Source organism: Jaculus jaculus, chromosome 6 (assembly GCF_020740685.1).
Source record: "Jaculus jaculus isolate mJacJac1 chromosome 6, mJacJac1.mat.Y.cur, whole genome shotgun sequence".
Taxonomy (NCBI): Eukaryota; Metazoa; Chordata; class Mammalia; order Rodentia; family Dipodidae; genus Jaculus; species Jaculus jaculus.
The window spans coordinates 25,851,615-25,863,909 of NC_059107.1; the positions used below are offsets into that span (position 1 = coordinate 25,851,615).

Consider the following 12,295-nt stretch of genomic DNA (forward strand, 5'->3'; position numbering starts at 1 on the left):
CAGTCATGTGCTTTGAGGTGGCCGCCATGCTTGCTTGTATTTGACAGAATAGTGGGTTCCCTTTTCTCTGTATTGTGGCCAGGTTGCAGGAATGTGCAGGTCTGGGCACAGTGACGTTGTCTTCTTCCCTCAGGGTTGGAGCAATCACGGTGAGTGTCATGCTCAGGTGTTCCCCTTTGAAAGAAATGAACCGCTCAGTGCTCAATCCATCCACCTGCTTGGTTCTCCATCTCTCTATGCCCAAGAGAACAAAAATGAGGCCACATGTGACCCCATCGCAACGGTACTGCTATTAGAAACACCCTAAAACTCTGGAAGACAGACACTATTGCAGGCAGGTTCACATTGCTGGTAGAAATCACCCAACCAAGAACAGCTTATGGGATAAAAAGAGGCTTATCTTGGTTTACAGGCTATGATGGTAGGGCAAACGATGGCATGAGCAGAGGGTGGACATCACCCCCTAGCCAACATACAATGGACAATAGCAACAGGAGAGTGTGCCAAACACTGGCATGGGGAAACTGGCTATAACACCCATAAGCCTGCCATCAACAATACACTGTCTCCAAGAAGCTTTAATTTCCAATTGCCATCAGCTGGGGAACCTAGCATCCAGAACACCTAACTTTATGGGGGACACCTGAATTAAACCACCACAGACTCCAAAATTGTAGGAGAGAGAAGCCAGATAATCTTGCTGTGTTCAAACAGCTCCTCCAAAGGACCAGTGAGCTATGAAGAAGGGGCCCCACTGTAGTGAGAGGACATACTGGTAGTGTGTCCTTGAGACTTCTGAAAGGCAGTGACTGTCATCTCATCTCATCCCCACAAGCATCATGACACCCCTACTAGGGAGCCTGGGCACAGGGAAGTTGAATGACTTTACCAAGCTCCCCCAGTAGCAAGTACAGCTAAGCACAGCCGGGGTTGAAACACAGGGACTTGTATTACATAACCTATGCTCTTAGCTACTCTGATCCTGTAACAAAAGGCCACAGGCTAAGAAAGTAAGAAATGTGGTCCCCTGGAAGGAGGGATCGTGACTTGAATTGAGACTGTTGCAGTCAGGTTCACATTACTGACAGAAAACACCAGACCAAGAGCAGCTTGTGGGAACAAAAAGGTTTATTTTGGCTTACAAACTTGAGGGGAAACTCCATGATGGCAGGGGGAAATGATGGCATGAGCAGAGGGTGGACATCACCTTCTGGCCAACATCAGATGGAAAAAAAGCAAGAGGAGAATTGCCAAAAACTGGCAAAAGGAAACTAGTTATAAGACCCATAAGCCCACTCCCAACAATATGATGTCTCTAGGAGGCTTTAATTCCCAAATTGCCATCAGCTGGGGATCTAGAATTCAGAACACCTAAGTTTATAGGGGACACCTGAATCAAACCATCACAGAAACCAATAGAAAATCCTGAGCTTCACTACCTCTGCAGGACACATGATGTCAAGTTTCCACGAGGCCATCTGGGATCCTGGTTTCTGGTGAAGTGCTGCGCCTTTGTTTTACAGTGGGGAGTCCCTTCCTCCTATTGATGCATTCCTTCCTAAAGTCCTTGCTGACCACCCTAGGTCTGTCGGAAATGGAACTGGTCCCGGGGCTACAGCAATGAGCTCAGGCATACCTTGGAGAATAAGGAAAGTTTTTTTTTTAATTATTTATTTATTTATTTGAGAGCGACAGACACAGAGAGAAAGACAGATAGAGGGAGAGAGAGAGAATGGGCGCGCCAGGGCTTCCAGCCTCTGCAAACGAACTCCAGACACGTGCGCCCCCTTGTGCATCTGGCTAACGTGGGACCTGGGGAACCGAGCCTCGAACCGGGGTCCTTAGGCTTCACAGGCAAGCGCTTAACCGCTAAGCCATCTCTCCAGACCGGAAAGTTTTCATTCATGTGAATACACAGTGGGGTGCTGAGGGAATTCATAGACCCATCAGGAGTCTCTTGATACTGTACAGTGGTATGAGTTCAAGAGGAAAGGGGTGGTGTTTCCTCAAGGGACATCCAGCAATCAAGGAAGGTGGGTAGAAATTAGCTTGCTAACTAATTGAGAGCAGAGAGTTAGACAGGAAATGGCTTCAGGTGCAAAGGTGTCCAGGCATGGAAACAAGAGAGCACAGAACTCCATAGATGACCTCCTGCAAGGCAGCCTGACCAGAGGGGAGAACACAGGGAAAGAAGACAGGGGAGTCTTGTCTCTGTTCTCCAAAGGAGATTGGGACTTCACTCGGTGACAGAAAGCCACCTCATAGGAGGCTAAAGGGAAGCCTTCCTGGAGTGGTCTGGGGCCTCAGTTCCTTTCTTGGGTTGAAGTGATGGTGGGTCTGGCCAAGCCTGTGGGACAGTTGGGACAGAATTAGCAGAGACCATGGGCCTTTAGGAATCTGGAAACTTCAGTAGTGCCATCATCCCCTCCTTTCCCATTTGCAGGAAGACCTTTCAGTCAACTTTGTTCTCTAGCGAAGGTTCTTCCATCCATTAAGAAGGCTTCCTTCAGGCTGGAGAGATGGCTTAGCAGTTAAGTGCTTGCCTGTGAAGCCTAAGGACCCCGGTTCGAAGCTCGGTTCCCCAGGTCCCACGTTAGCCAGACGCACAAGGGGGCGCACGTGTCTGGAGTTCGTTTGCGGTGGCCGGAAGCTCTGGCGCGCCCATTCTCTGTCTGTCTCTATCTGCCTCTTTCTCTCTCTGTCTGTCGCTCTCAAATAAATAAATAAAAAATTTTAAAAAAAAAGAAGGCTTCCTTCGAGATGGCTTAGCGGTTTAGCGCTTGCCTGTGAAGCCTAAGGATCCCGGTTCAAGGCTTGCTTCCCCAGGACCCACGTTAGCCAGATGCACAAGGGGACACATGTGTCTGAAGTTCGTTTGCAGTGGCTGGAAGCCCCGGTGCACCCCTTCCCTCTCTATCTGTCTCTTTCTCTCCATCTCTCTCTGTCACTTTCAAATAAATAAAGAAAACTGAACAAAAAGAATATTTAAAATAGAAAGAATGCTTCCTTCACTTAAGTGGACAGTGACAGTCTGGTGGGTACCTAGAGTGTCTGCAACTCACTAAACATGAACTGTACTGACTGCATCTTCACTTCCATCAGTAGCATCCACCGTACAGAGCCAGATTGCAGGTTTATTAACCCCCACATCACTCCTAATTGGGATCATCACCACATGGCAGTGGCTGCATAGAGGACATTGGGAACTTACAGTTGTCCCCACTGGAGGCAATTTATTCTAAGTGATGCACCTCCTGCAGCAAGGCTCCACCTCTCAAAGGCTTCACTGGCCCCAGACCAAGTAGGTGGCCTAGTCACAAATAATTGAGTCTATGGGAGTCAAATTACATTCAAACCTTTACAGTAAGTTGCCTAGAGGTGATTCAAAGTAAATAGGTTAGGTTAAATGCAAGTACTATGCTGTGTCAAGAGGGACCTGGAAGCAATCTCCCAGAAGTACCAACAGAAAATTGTAGATCATATCTAAAATGTCTGTTCCCTTCAGAAAGGCTGCACTCCATTTTAGCTCTGAAAAGTTTAGCACTTCAGCAGTTGTTGGATGTTAGGATATCAAAAGTAAATTAATACAATTTTTTCCTCACATTATGAATTTCAGTTCTGAATTTTACTTTCTTTTTATATATCCATTCATATACTCAAGAAATCCCAAGTATCAGTTGACCATGTGACATATGTACATGGGTCCTTCGGTAGTGAGAAATTTCTGATATCAAACACAAGCTTTGATGTTTGCCGAAAAAAGCCTTGGTTTTCTCCTTTATTAAATGGATACAATAAAACTATGTCAGTTGTACTAATTCAAAGGGCTACACAGGCAGTGTGCACACATGGCTAGCATTCAGTTACTATGTTCGACACCAAATAATCATTCATCTCAATTATAACTCCAACCCTTGAAGTTGTACTGTCACCCCTCCCCACCTCCACACACACATTCTAGCAGAGGAGGAAACAGTTCTCCAGTGATGCATTGACTTGTTAAAAGACATACACCTAAGAAAATGTTGGGCCTGGATCAGAGCCCACCAAATAACTTTGACAAGGATGGACCCTTCCTGACTGGCTTGCTGTGCTGTTAGAAAGAAGTGAGATACCTTCTTGGAATTAAGCCCTGAAATATCGCAGGGTAATGGGTCTTGAAGTAGGAAGAATGCTGGGTAGTTCTCTCCTGCTAGAAAGGGGTTCAGGGCACTAAGAAAGCAAAAGCTACATAGAGGGAAATAAGACCGTTCAATAAAATACATCTTGACTTCCTTTTGGGGTCAAGCAGTCTTAATGACTAAGAACACATCAGTGAGCAGAGGAGTCCCTGCCCTCCAAGAGCTTTGAAATGCCACCATCCTGTACATGGAAAGATGCAAGAAGTATGTGAGGATTTAGAAATTATCACTAGAGCGAAGGCAAAGATAGGGCTGCTGGGGAGGAATGCTGGTGAAATGGATCAGTGGATAAAGGGCTTGCCGCATGAGCAAGAGGAGCAGAGTTAGGATCCACAGCCCCCAAGTAAAGGCTGGGTGGGTGTGAAACTTTGCCTATGACCCCACTACTCAGGAGGCAGAGACAGGGGGGCCTCCTGGGCAAGGTGGCTAGCTAAATCACTCAACAAAGCAAGTCTAAGGTTCAACTGAGAGACCCTGGAAGACCCTCAAAGTCAACCAACTTCTGTCCTAACACACACACACACACACACACACACACACACACGTGCAAGTGCACAATTCCCCCCATGCACACACACATGCAAATGCACATACATGTACACCATATATACTCTCATACATAAAAATGTGTGAACAAAAATGCATGAGACCGACCCATGCTTGATAGTGACTGAGTTGGTTTGATCACTGATGAGTTTTTTTTTTTTTTTTCTTATTGCCAGGCAGCTTGATTTTGCATTTGCCTTGTGCACATTGTTAGGACTGCCGAAATCAAGTGCCAAGGTCATACCCACAAACATGAGCCTAGGAGAAGACCTGGTTTTATGTGGAGCTCTGGCAGTGCACTTCCAAACGGGCGCTCTTGGGAAGATTCTCTGGCCACTTCTGCTTCTGTTTACTCTCTATTGGGATTAAGTACCTAATAATTGGACTCATGCAGTGAAGCAGCTAGAGTTGTGGCATGTTTGCTTGGAACATTTTGAAGTCAAAGTAGTTAATGATAACTGTAGCAACCATTTAGTGGAGACTAGTTACCAGGCATTGGAGAAAGCCTTTTACATAGGCAATTGCACTTGATTCTCCAAGGAATCCCCAGGCTTGAAAGTGCAGTTATCTCTATGTTGCACAGGAGGGAAAAAAAGTCTCAGAGAAGTCACATCCTGGCACAAGGTCACGCTGCTGGAAATGTTGAAGGGAGAAATGGGCCTGGTCTGGCTTGCTCTAAAATAGTGGTTCTCAAACCAGAAGCAGTATCTCCATCCCTACCAGGGGACATTTTGGAAAGTCTAATGACTTTGGTCCTGGCATGAATAGAGGGGTTCCACTGGCATCTCCTACGTAGATGTCAAGGATGTTAATTTAAACATCTTCAGTACACAGGATAGCACACTTCCCCTCCCCCACAAACCAATTACCCAGCCCAAAATGTCAGTACAACTAAGGTTGAGAAAACTGCTGTGACGCCACAGCGCCTCCCCTTGCCCTGCCCATAGTGGCAAAATCTCATGCACAGGAGCTTCCAGAAGCACTTGCATCAAATCATCTAGCTGGCATGGGAGTGTTGGATGAAACTCCTCTCTTGTTGTCTTTATCTAGAAGCAGAGACGAAGTAATTTAGATCGAGCTATTCCCAGGAAAGGCTTTCGATGAACACAACACAGGAAACCCCAATGGGGCTTGCAGCTCCATTCCAGCTAAGGTTCAAGTTCATGAGTGCAGGAAAGGAACTCATTAGAGTCTTACAGGCTGCAGGACAAACATTAATAGCTTCACCTTTAATTTAAGCTAGGCTTTATTTTTATTGCTGGTCCTTGGGTAGCAACTAGATTTATTAGGGTGTGTTTTTTTTTAATATAAGTTGAAGCAAATCAATAAAGCATATAAGCAAGTGATTCCTATACTATTTTCAAAAATGAATTTGAATCCTCCTATACATGCATAGTATGTACACATACTCATACGTTCCCTTTTGCCCCACATTTTCAGACACTTGGTCTTCAGAATGCAACCCACAAATTATGAGATGGAAATAGAGTTCTATCAGCTGGGGGGAGGGGAGATTACTTAAAGTATAAGATCCTGGGTAGTGTTTTTACTTATCTGTAAGGAAAGACAACATGCGAATATTCACCCTAATCACCAGTGTTGGAAAACTAAGAACAGTATGAGCTTTCTTTGCAGTTTTCCCTCATTTTGTAGGTTTTGATGCTTTTGACATCTATTATATCATTTCCCCTAAAACAAATGAGATATTTATCCCCCATTTTATAAGGTATGAAAATAGATTCAGAAAAAAAAAATGGAAACTTCTCCAATGTCACAGAATTTGGCTGTGGCTGAGAGACCTCCATCTACTGTTACTTCCATCATGATTGCAACCCCCCGGGGAGAATGTGAATATGCCAGTTTCCTTCTCATTTCTGGGATAGAATGCCTGACCAGAGGCAGCTTATGGAAGGAAAAGGTTTATTTCTGCCTCACAGTTTTGAAGGAAGATTTTGTCATGGTGGAGAAAAGCATAGCAGGAGAAGTCAGCTGGGTATCATGTCCCCACAGCAGCAGGAGGTAGTAGAGAGAGACAGTGCCACCTGGCGTGGGCAAGACGTCCTGGACTATAAAATCCCAACTTCCAGCAAAGGCCCACCTCCCAAAGGCTCCACCATTTGGTGACTAAGTTTAATCCCAAACACATGAGGCTATGGGGGGGTATTTTATATTCAAGATACCACTGTAGCAAGACTAAGCCAGTCAGTCTGCCTTAAAGCCTGCTGCTGACAGAAGAAGCATATGTGGAGAAGTCTGTCTGTCACCTTGGCTGTGTATACATAGCCACATCCCCTGTTCCTTATGGGTGTATGGAGTTGACGTGCTATCCAGTGCAGAAGCCATTTAAATTTAAATTGGTCAAAATTAAAATTAGAAGCAGCTGAGAAGCTCAACACTAAAGTAGACTTAAAACACACCCACCAAGGTTCAGGGAATTTTGTAGAAGAGAGGACAGAAAAATTGTAAGAGCCACAGGGTGGGAGGGAATATCAAGAGGCATTGCTCCCCAACAAAGACTCACTGCTGCTCTCGTAACTCATACCCCACAAGCCCATGGTGGGCACCAGCTATCCCACTGAAGAGGGCCCTTGGTAGAATGGGGGCAGGGAGGAAGGAAGTGATTTTACCAAAGTTTCTACTTAACCAAAGACAAATTGACTAAAATTCAATAAAATTAAAGTTTCAGTTTCCAGTCACCATGGCTGCCTTTCCCATGCTTATAGCCAAATACTGCTCGTGGTTATTTGATTGGACAGCACAGTGCATTTCCCTCTACTACACTAATGGATTGGAAGGACAAAGGAAATAAAACCAGTGTGGTATGTAGTATTTCAGAAAAGTCAGAAAGGCGCTATTCAACTTGCAATGATGAAAAAAAAAATTACACATGACTTTTACGTTTTGTGCTTTTGAAGGAAGAAAGTTTACATGTCTGTGATGGGCCCACTCTGTCAGGAGGCAGACGGGGGACATTTGCTTCATGCTCAATCTCATGACAACTCTCAGAATCAGTACCGTCACCCTGCTTTATGCATGAGGCCACTGAGGTCCAGTTATTTGGCCACCACGTGCATGTGAAGGGGCAGCACAAGCATTCAGTCTCAGCTCTGCTTTCTGAACCTACACATCTGCTTTGCTCTATGCCCTGAATCCTCGGTGCAAACAAGAACTTCGTTTCTACCCATAGACCAGTGTCACCTGAGTCAAGTATACCCAGAGTTCATCATGTGCAAAGGAATTAACATCCCGGATTTGGAGCTATTGAGATGATCTGAGTTACACAATTGAGAAATCATCTAATACATCGTCTGTGCCAAATAGGCCCGAGTCCTTTGCTTCCCAGTCACAGAGTTGGCATTTGTGCTGCAAAACACCACACAACTTCTGCACCAACATGGTCATTTTAATGATGGTGCAAGTCACTAGGGTTCCTTTTCCCAGCCCTTGGAACAGGTTTGGTGTGGAATAGCCATGATGACACACAGTATTTACTCCATGACACCAAAGCCAGGCTCATACCCATATCTGTGGCCTGGTGTTAACTGAGCCATATGTTTCCCCCTGCACAGATTCCTGGCCTGACTGGCTTTCACAGCCCTAGATGACTAGAATCCCAAATGAATATCCCAAGCCTGTCCATTTACAAGAGAGGAGAGTCACCAGACAGGCATTCCATTGCTACATGTGGCTGTCTATGAGAAGCAGGTTATTTTTCCAAGCAAATGGCCTCATGGAGCATCTGAGGAAAATTTATTTTAAGCCTTGGAATTATAAGCAGGCAAGGTCACTACAAAGACATTTAAAATTGCATCAGGAGACAACTCGTAGCAAAGGACCTACCACCTCTCTCTGTTGATTTATTGCTTACTCTTTTAACTTAAAAATAAAAGATCGATAGATTGATTACTTTGCCTGTAGTTGGGGACATGCTAACCTGCTCTCTGGCCTGGTTCATAGGGAAGGCATCACTGGCCTGCTTGTGGCACCATTACCCCCATGCAGAGGGAACTCCTGTGAGGGTCACTGAAGTAAGTGTTTAGCACTGAATGAAAACAATATGGCCTGCCAGGCACATGCCCCAGAATGGAGCGTGGCCGTGAAGTCCCCAGAATGTCCCATCATGCCTTCAGCCATAAGACTGAGGCAATTTCCAATGGGCTTTTGGAGGCGTTTGAACTTGAGGCCATGAACTCTTTAGATCAAAGCTTTCCAGAGAAAATGGCAGGTGTCTCTTCAGCTTCTGGTGAAACCACCAGTCCCGAGACTCTCAGCCAGGATGCTGTCTCCAGCCTTCCCAGTTGGTTTATCATCTGGGCTAGCTAGGTTAGCCATTTGCTTCCAGAGAACTATCTTAACACAGCATAATTTCTGAGTCCTGAACACATTTGGGACATGAGTCACCTGGAAGACAAAAGTTAAGCAAATCCCAAAGGTTTTGCCAAGATACCAGGAAATGTGCTTCTACACTTGTCAATTGATGTTCACTGAGTAGCTACTAGGGAGCTGTGTTGTGGCTGCTAAAGTTGTGACTTAATTTCGTTCCTGGCTTTATTCCTTTATTAAGGCTTCTATTTCATTTTAATTTCTGCTGACAAAATTCTCCTCACCATGAATTTATTTAGCAGATCAGGTATATATCTCACTTTGAAACAGGGGATTGGGAAAAATATTATTAATTTAAGAGTTGCATGCCTTTTTCAGGTCCTTTTAAGGCCATGTTGCATTCTAAACATGTCCTCATCCTGTGCAAGCGGCTGTGTATCAGAGGCCCTCTCCTCTCTTCCCTTTTCATGCACAAGGCTCACAGACATCAGAGGAACCACAGCTCTCAGCCTCAAGAGCTGATCCCACCACACTGAGCTGTATCTAAAATTGGCCTCTGTGTTGAGACCAGGGCAGGGGGTGTAATGTGGCCTGTGACTTCTTTTTCCATGTCCGTATATTACCTGCTGGTGAGCGATCCTTGGAGACAATTTGAGATAAAACTTTAAGAATAATACATGCTTTATTGAGGACATCATGCCCTTCGGGCTGAATTTCAAACTATGTTAAATCGATGCTCACATTCAGTTCTGTGTTGTCTGTGTTTATATTACAGATACAGTATTAAAATTGCCCATAATTAGTCATGGTCATGCCACACATATGGTACAAACTGACTTTAAAACCCTTTCTCTGACTGCAAAATCAATACAAGACAGACAGGTGACATTCCTTGTCACCAGCTCGTATCAACAGGTTCCATAGAGGGCTGGAGGCCAGAGAAGAAAAACTGAAGGAGAGGAGTGTTATCTAATCCCCTGCTGGAAAAGATGCTGCCCTACTGTCTTTATTGAGGAAGCCCCACAGGGCTGTGAGACATCTTTCTGCCTGCATTCCCATGATGCTTTCTGGGTGGAAATTACCTGCTGTAGAATGATGCAATTATCACCTGTCTCTGAGCTGGTGGGGGAGGGGGGGGCAGGCTGACTATGCATGCTAGTGAGCCACCAAAGCCTCTTGCTGAAAGACCCCATGAGGTGAGGCACCCTGAGTGGGACAAGAAGAAAGCGATAACATTTTCCTACTGTTCCATCACCCTTGTTTTGTCTTAATTGTGAGCCAGGCCCTCTTGTATGTTTGATCAGGAAATGTACTGGCTTCCTTAGACGAAGTCTGGCTCTTATTAATAAGCTCTTTCTTGTTGACTGTTGGCTTTCTAGATTGTTGCTCTTCTTGAAAAGTCTTAAATAGCCTTAGATACACACAGATGCATGTTTGGTGTATGTAAAGCTTGGATATGAGTCTACATACGTGTGTGTGTTGTCATAGAGTCTTATCATCAACATTTCGTGTAACAACTGCTGCAATATGTAACTGTCCATAAGCAGAATCTCATTATGTGCTACTGTGTGTGTGTGTGCATGCACACGCATGTGCCCCCATTTACACAGTCCTGTATCTATGAAGACTAAAGTGCTTCAGCCCCTCATCCAATACGCATCTGTTTAATATAGAAAGGAGTACCATAAGCAGCAGTTGAAGCAGCTGAGGTATTTTTTTCCCTCTAGGACATACTTTTTTTATTATTATTCTTTCAGTCAACCCATTTGAATAGATTACTTAATTAGCATTTATTGTTTGTAAAATTCCTCATCCAGAAGTACCATTTTAAGGCCTGCGGTTTTGAAGAAAGACAATTTAATGGTGATAATCCTGTATAGAATTTTCAAATTGATTTCTAGGTAATAAATTGTTCCTCAATTGTAGTGCCTTCCCCACTCCCATTAGACATGAAGACTTCTTTCTAAATGCATTCATAACCATTAAAATGTTGTCTGCAGTTCCTTGTCATTTGAAACAGGTCATAACTTTAGGCACAAACATTTAAAGGGCTATACTTTCACAGTTCCACTGCTATGCTGGGGGGGGGGGATGTGCTGTTGAAAGTAATAGAGCTCTTGCAGTTCCTGGTGAAAACAGTTCAGCTCTACTCATCCCAGGAGGAGAGATAACCTTTCTCTTTGTACACAAAGTTGTTTGGTTGAAATTCCACTCTGCCTGGGTCTTATTTATCAGCCTGATGTATGGTTAGGACTGTAGGGAGACTCTCCAGAACCTGTTTACAATTTCCCTGCCCTCCTCTTTTCCCAGCAACACCCTGGGAATAGAGCAAACTCATTGCCAAGGAAACTCGCTGACAGTAAAGTACTGTGAGGAGGCTCTACATTCAACCTGCAGCTTTGGGCCTTTTGAAGATGGCACTCAAATGTATGACGCAAGAAAAGCTCTAGAAAATTTAAAATAAAACAAAAATAAATAAATGAACACACTGGCATTCCCTATGATACTTCTGGAAGTTTGTATGCCTTTGATTGGGGGGAGCTTGTTTATTTTGAACAGAATTAGATCATACTTGGGTGTTGTGTTCAGTGGTGTGGGACGAGAGGGGGCCAGGGTGGTCTTCTCATGGCCTCTGTCCAGATGATTTTTAGCCAAATTAGGTCTAAACATGATCTCATTGGTCTGATTCTCATTTTTATCAATGAGAGATTACATGCTTAGGTATTATCATAACAAATGGAATGTTGATCCCATTCAAGGACTTTTTATGTACCAGGCAAGAAGCTTAGAGAATGTTATCTCTTGATCCTCAGTTCTGGTTGCCAAGCTGACCGAGGAGGAAGGTATGTAGTCCTTTCTATAGAAGTGGAAAGGGTCAAGAAATTCAAGGCTTTGGACCCATCTCACATAGCCGGTTGGGTACCTAGTCTAGTGGCTAGGATTCCACACCTTCAGAGAGCAGGTTGGGGGTTGAGTGGGATGGATGCCCTCGGGTGACCAAGGGTGCCCTTTCATGGGAGGCTTTGTTCACTGAGCGAATGAAGAAACATGCATGTGTTTGCTCTTCTAAAGCTCTGGATATGCATATTGTACATCCTGCGGACACCCTTTAAAGCAAGCGAGACTGCTCCTTTACTCTCGTTCACCCACTCGCTCCTAACCTCAAGCTTTCCTTTTCTTTCGCATATGTGTTTATACCTCTGCAAAGGAACACCCATCTAGCTTTATATGGGTGGCTGAAGAAT

General features: G+C 44.5%; 2 protein-coding genes across 2 annotated transcripts in view; one reads left to right on the plus strand and one right to left on the minus strand.

The window, feature by feature from the left end:
* Dock2 (dedicator of cytokinesis 2) overlaps positions 1–12,295 on the plus strand; it is a 469,609-nt gene that overhangs the window by 294,582 nt on the left and 162,732 nt on the right. The gene's annotated exons all lie outside the window — the stretch shown is intronic.
* Positions 1–12,295, minus strand: part of Insyn2b (inhibitory synaptic factor family member 2B) — a 118,702-nt gene that overhangs the window by 38,995 nt on the left and 67,412 nt on the right. The window lies entirely within an intron of this gene.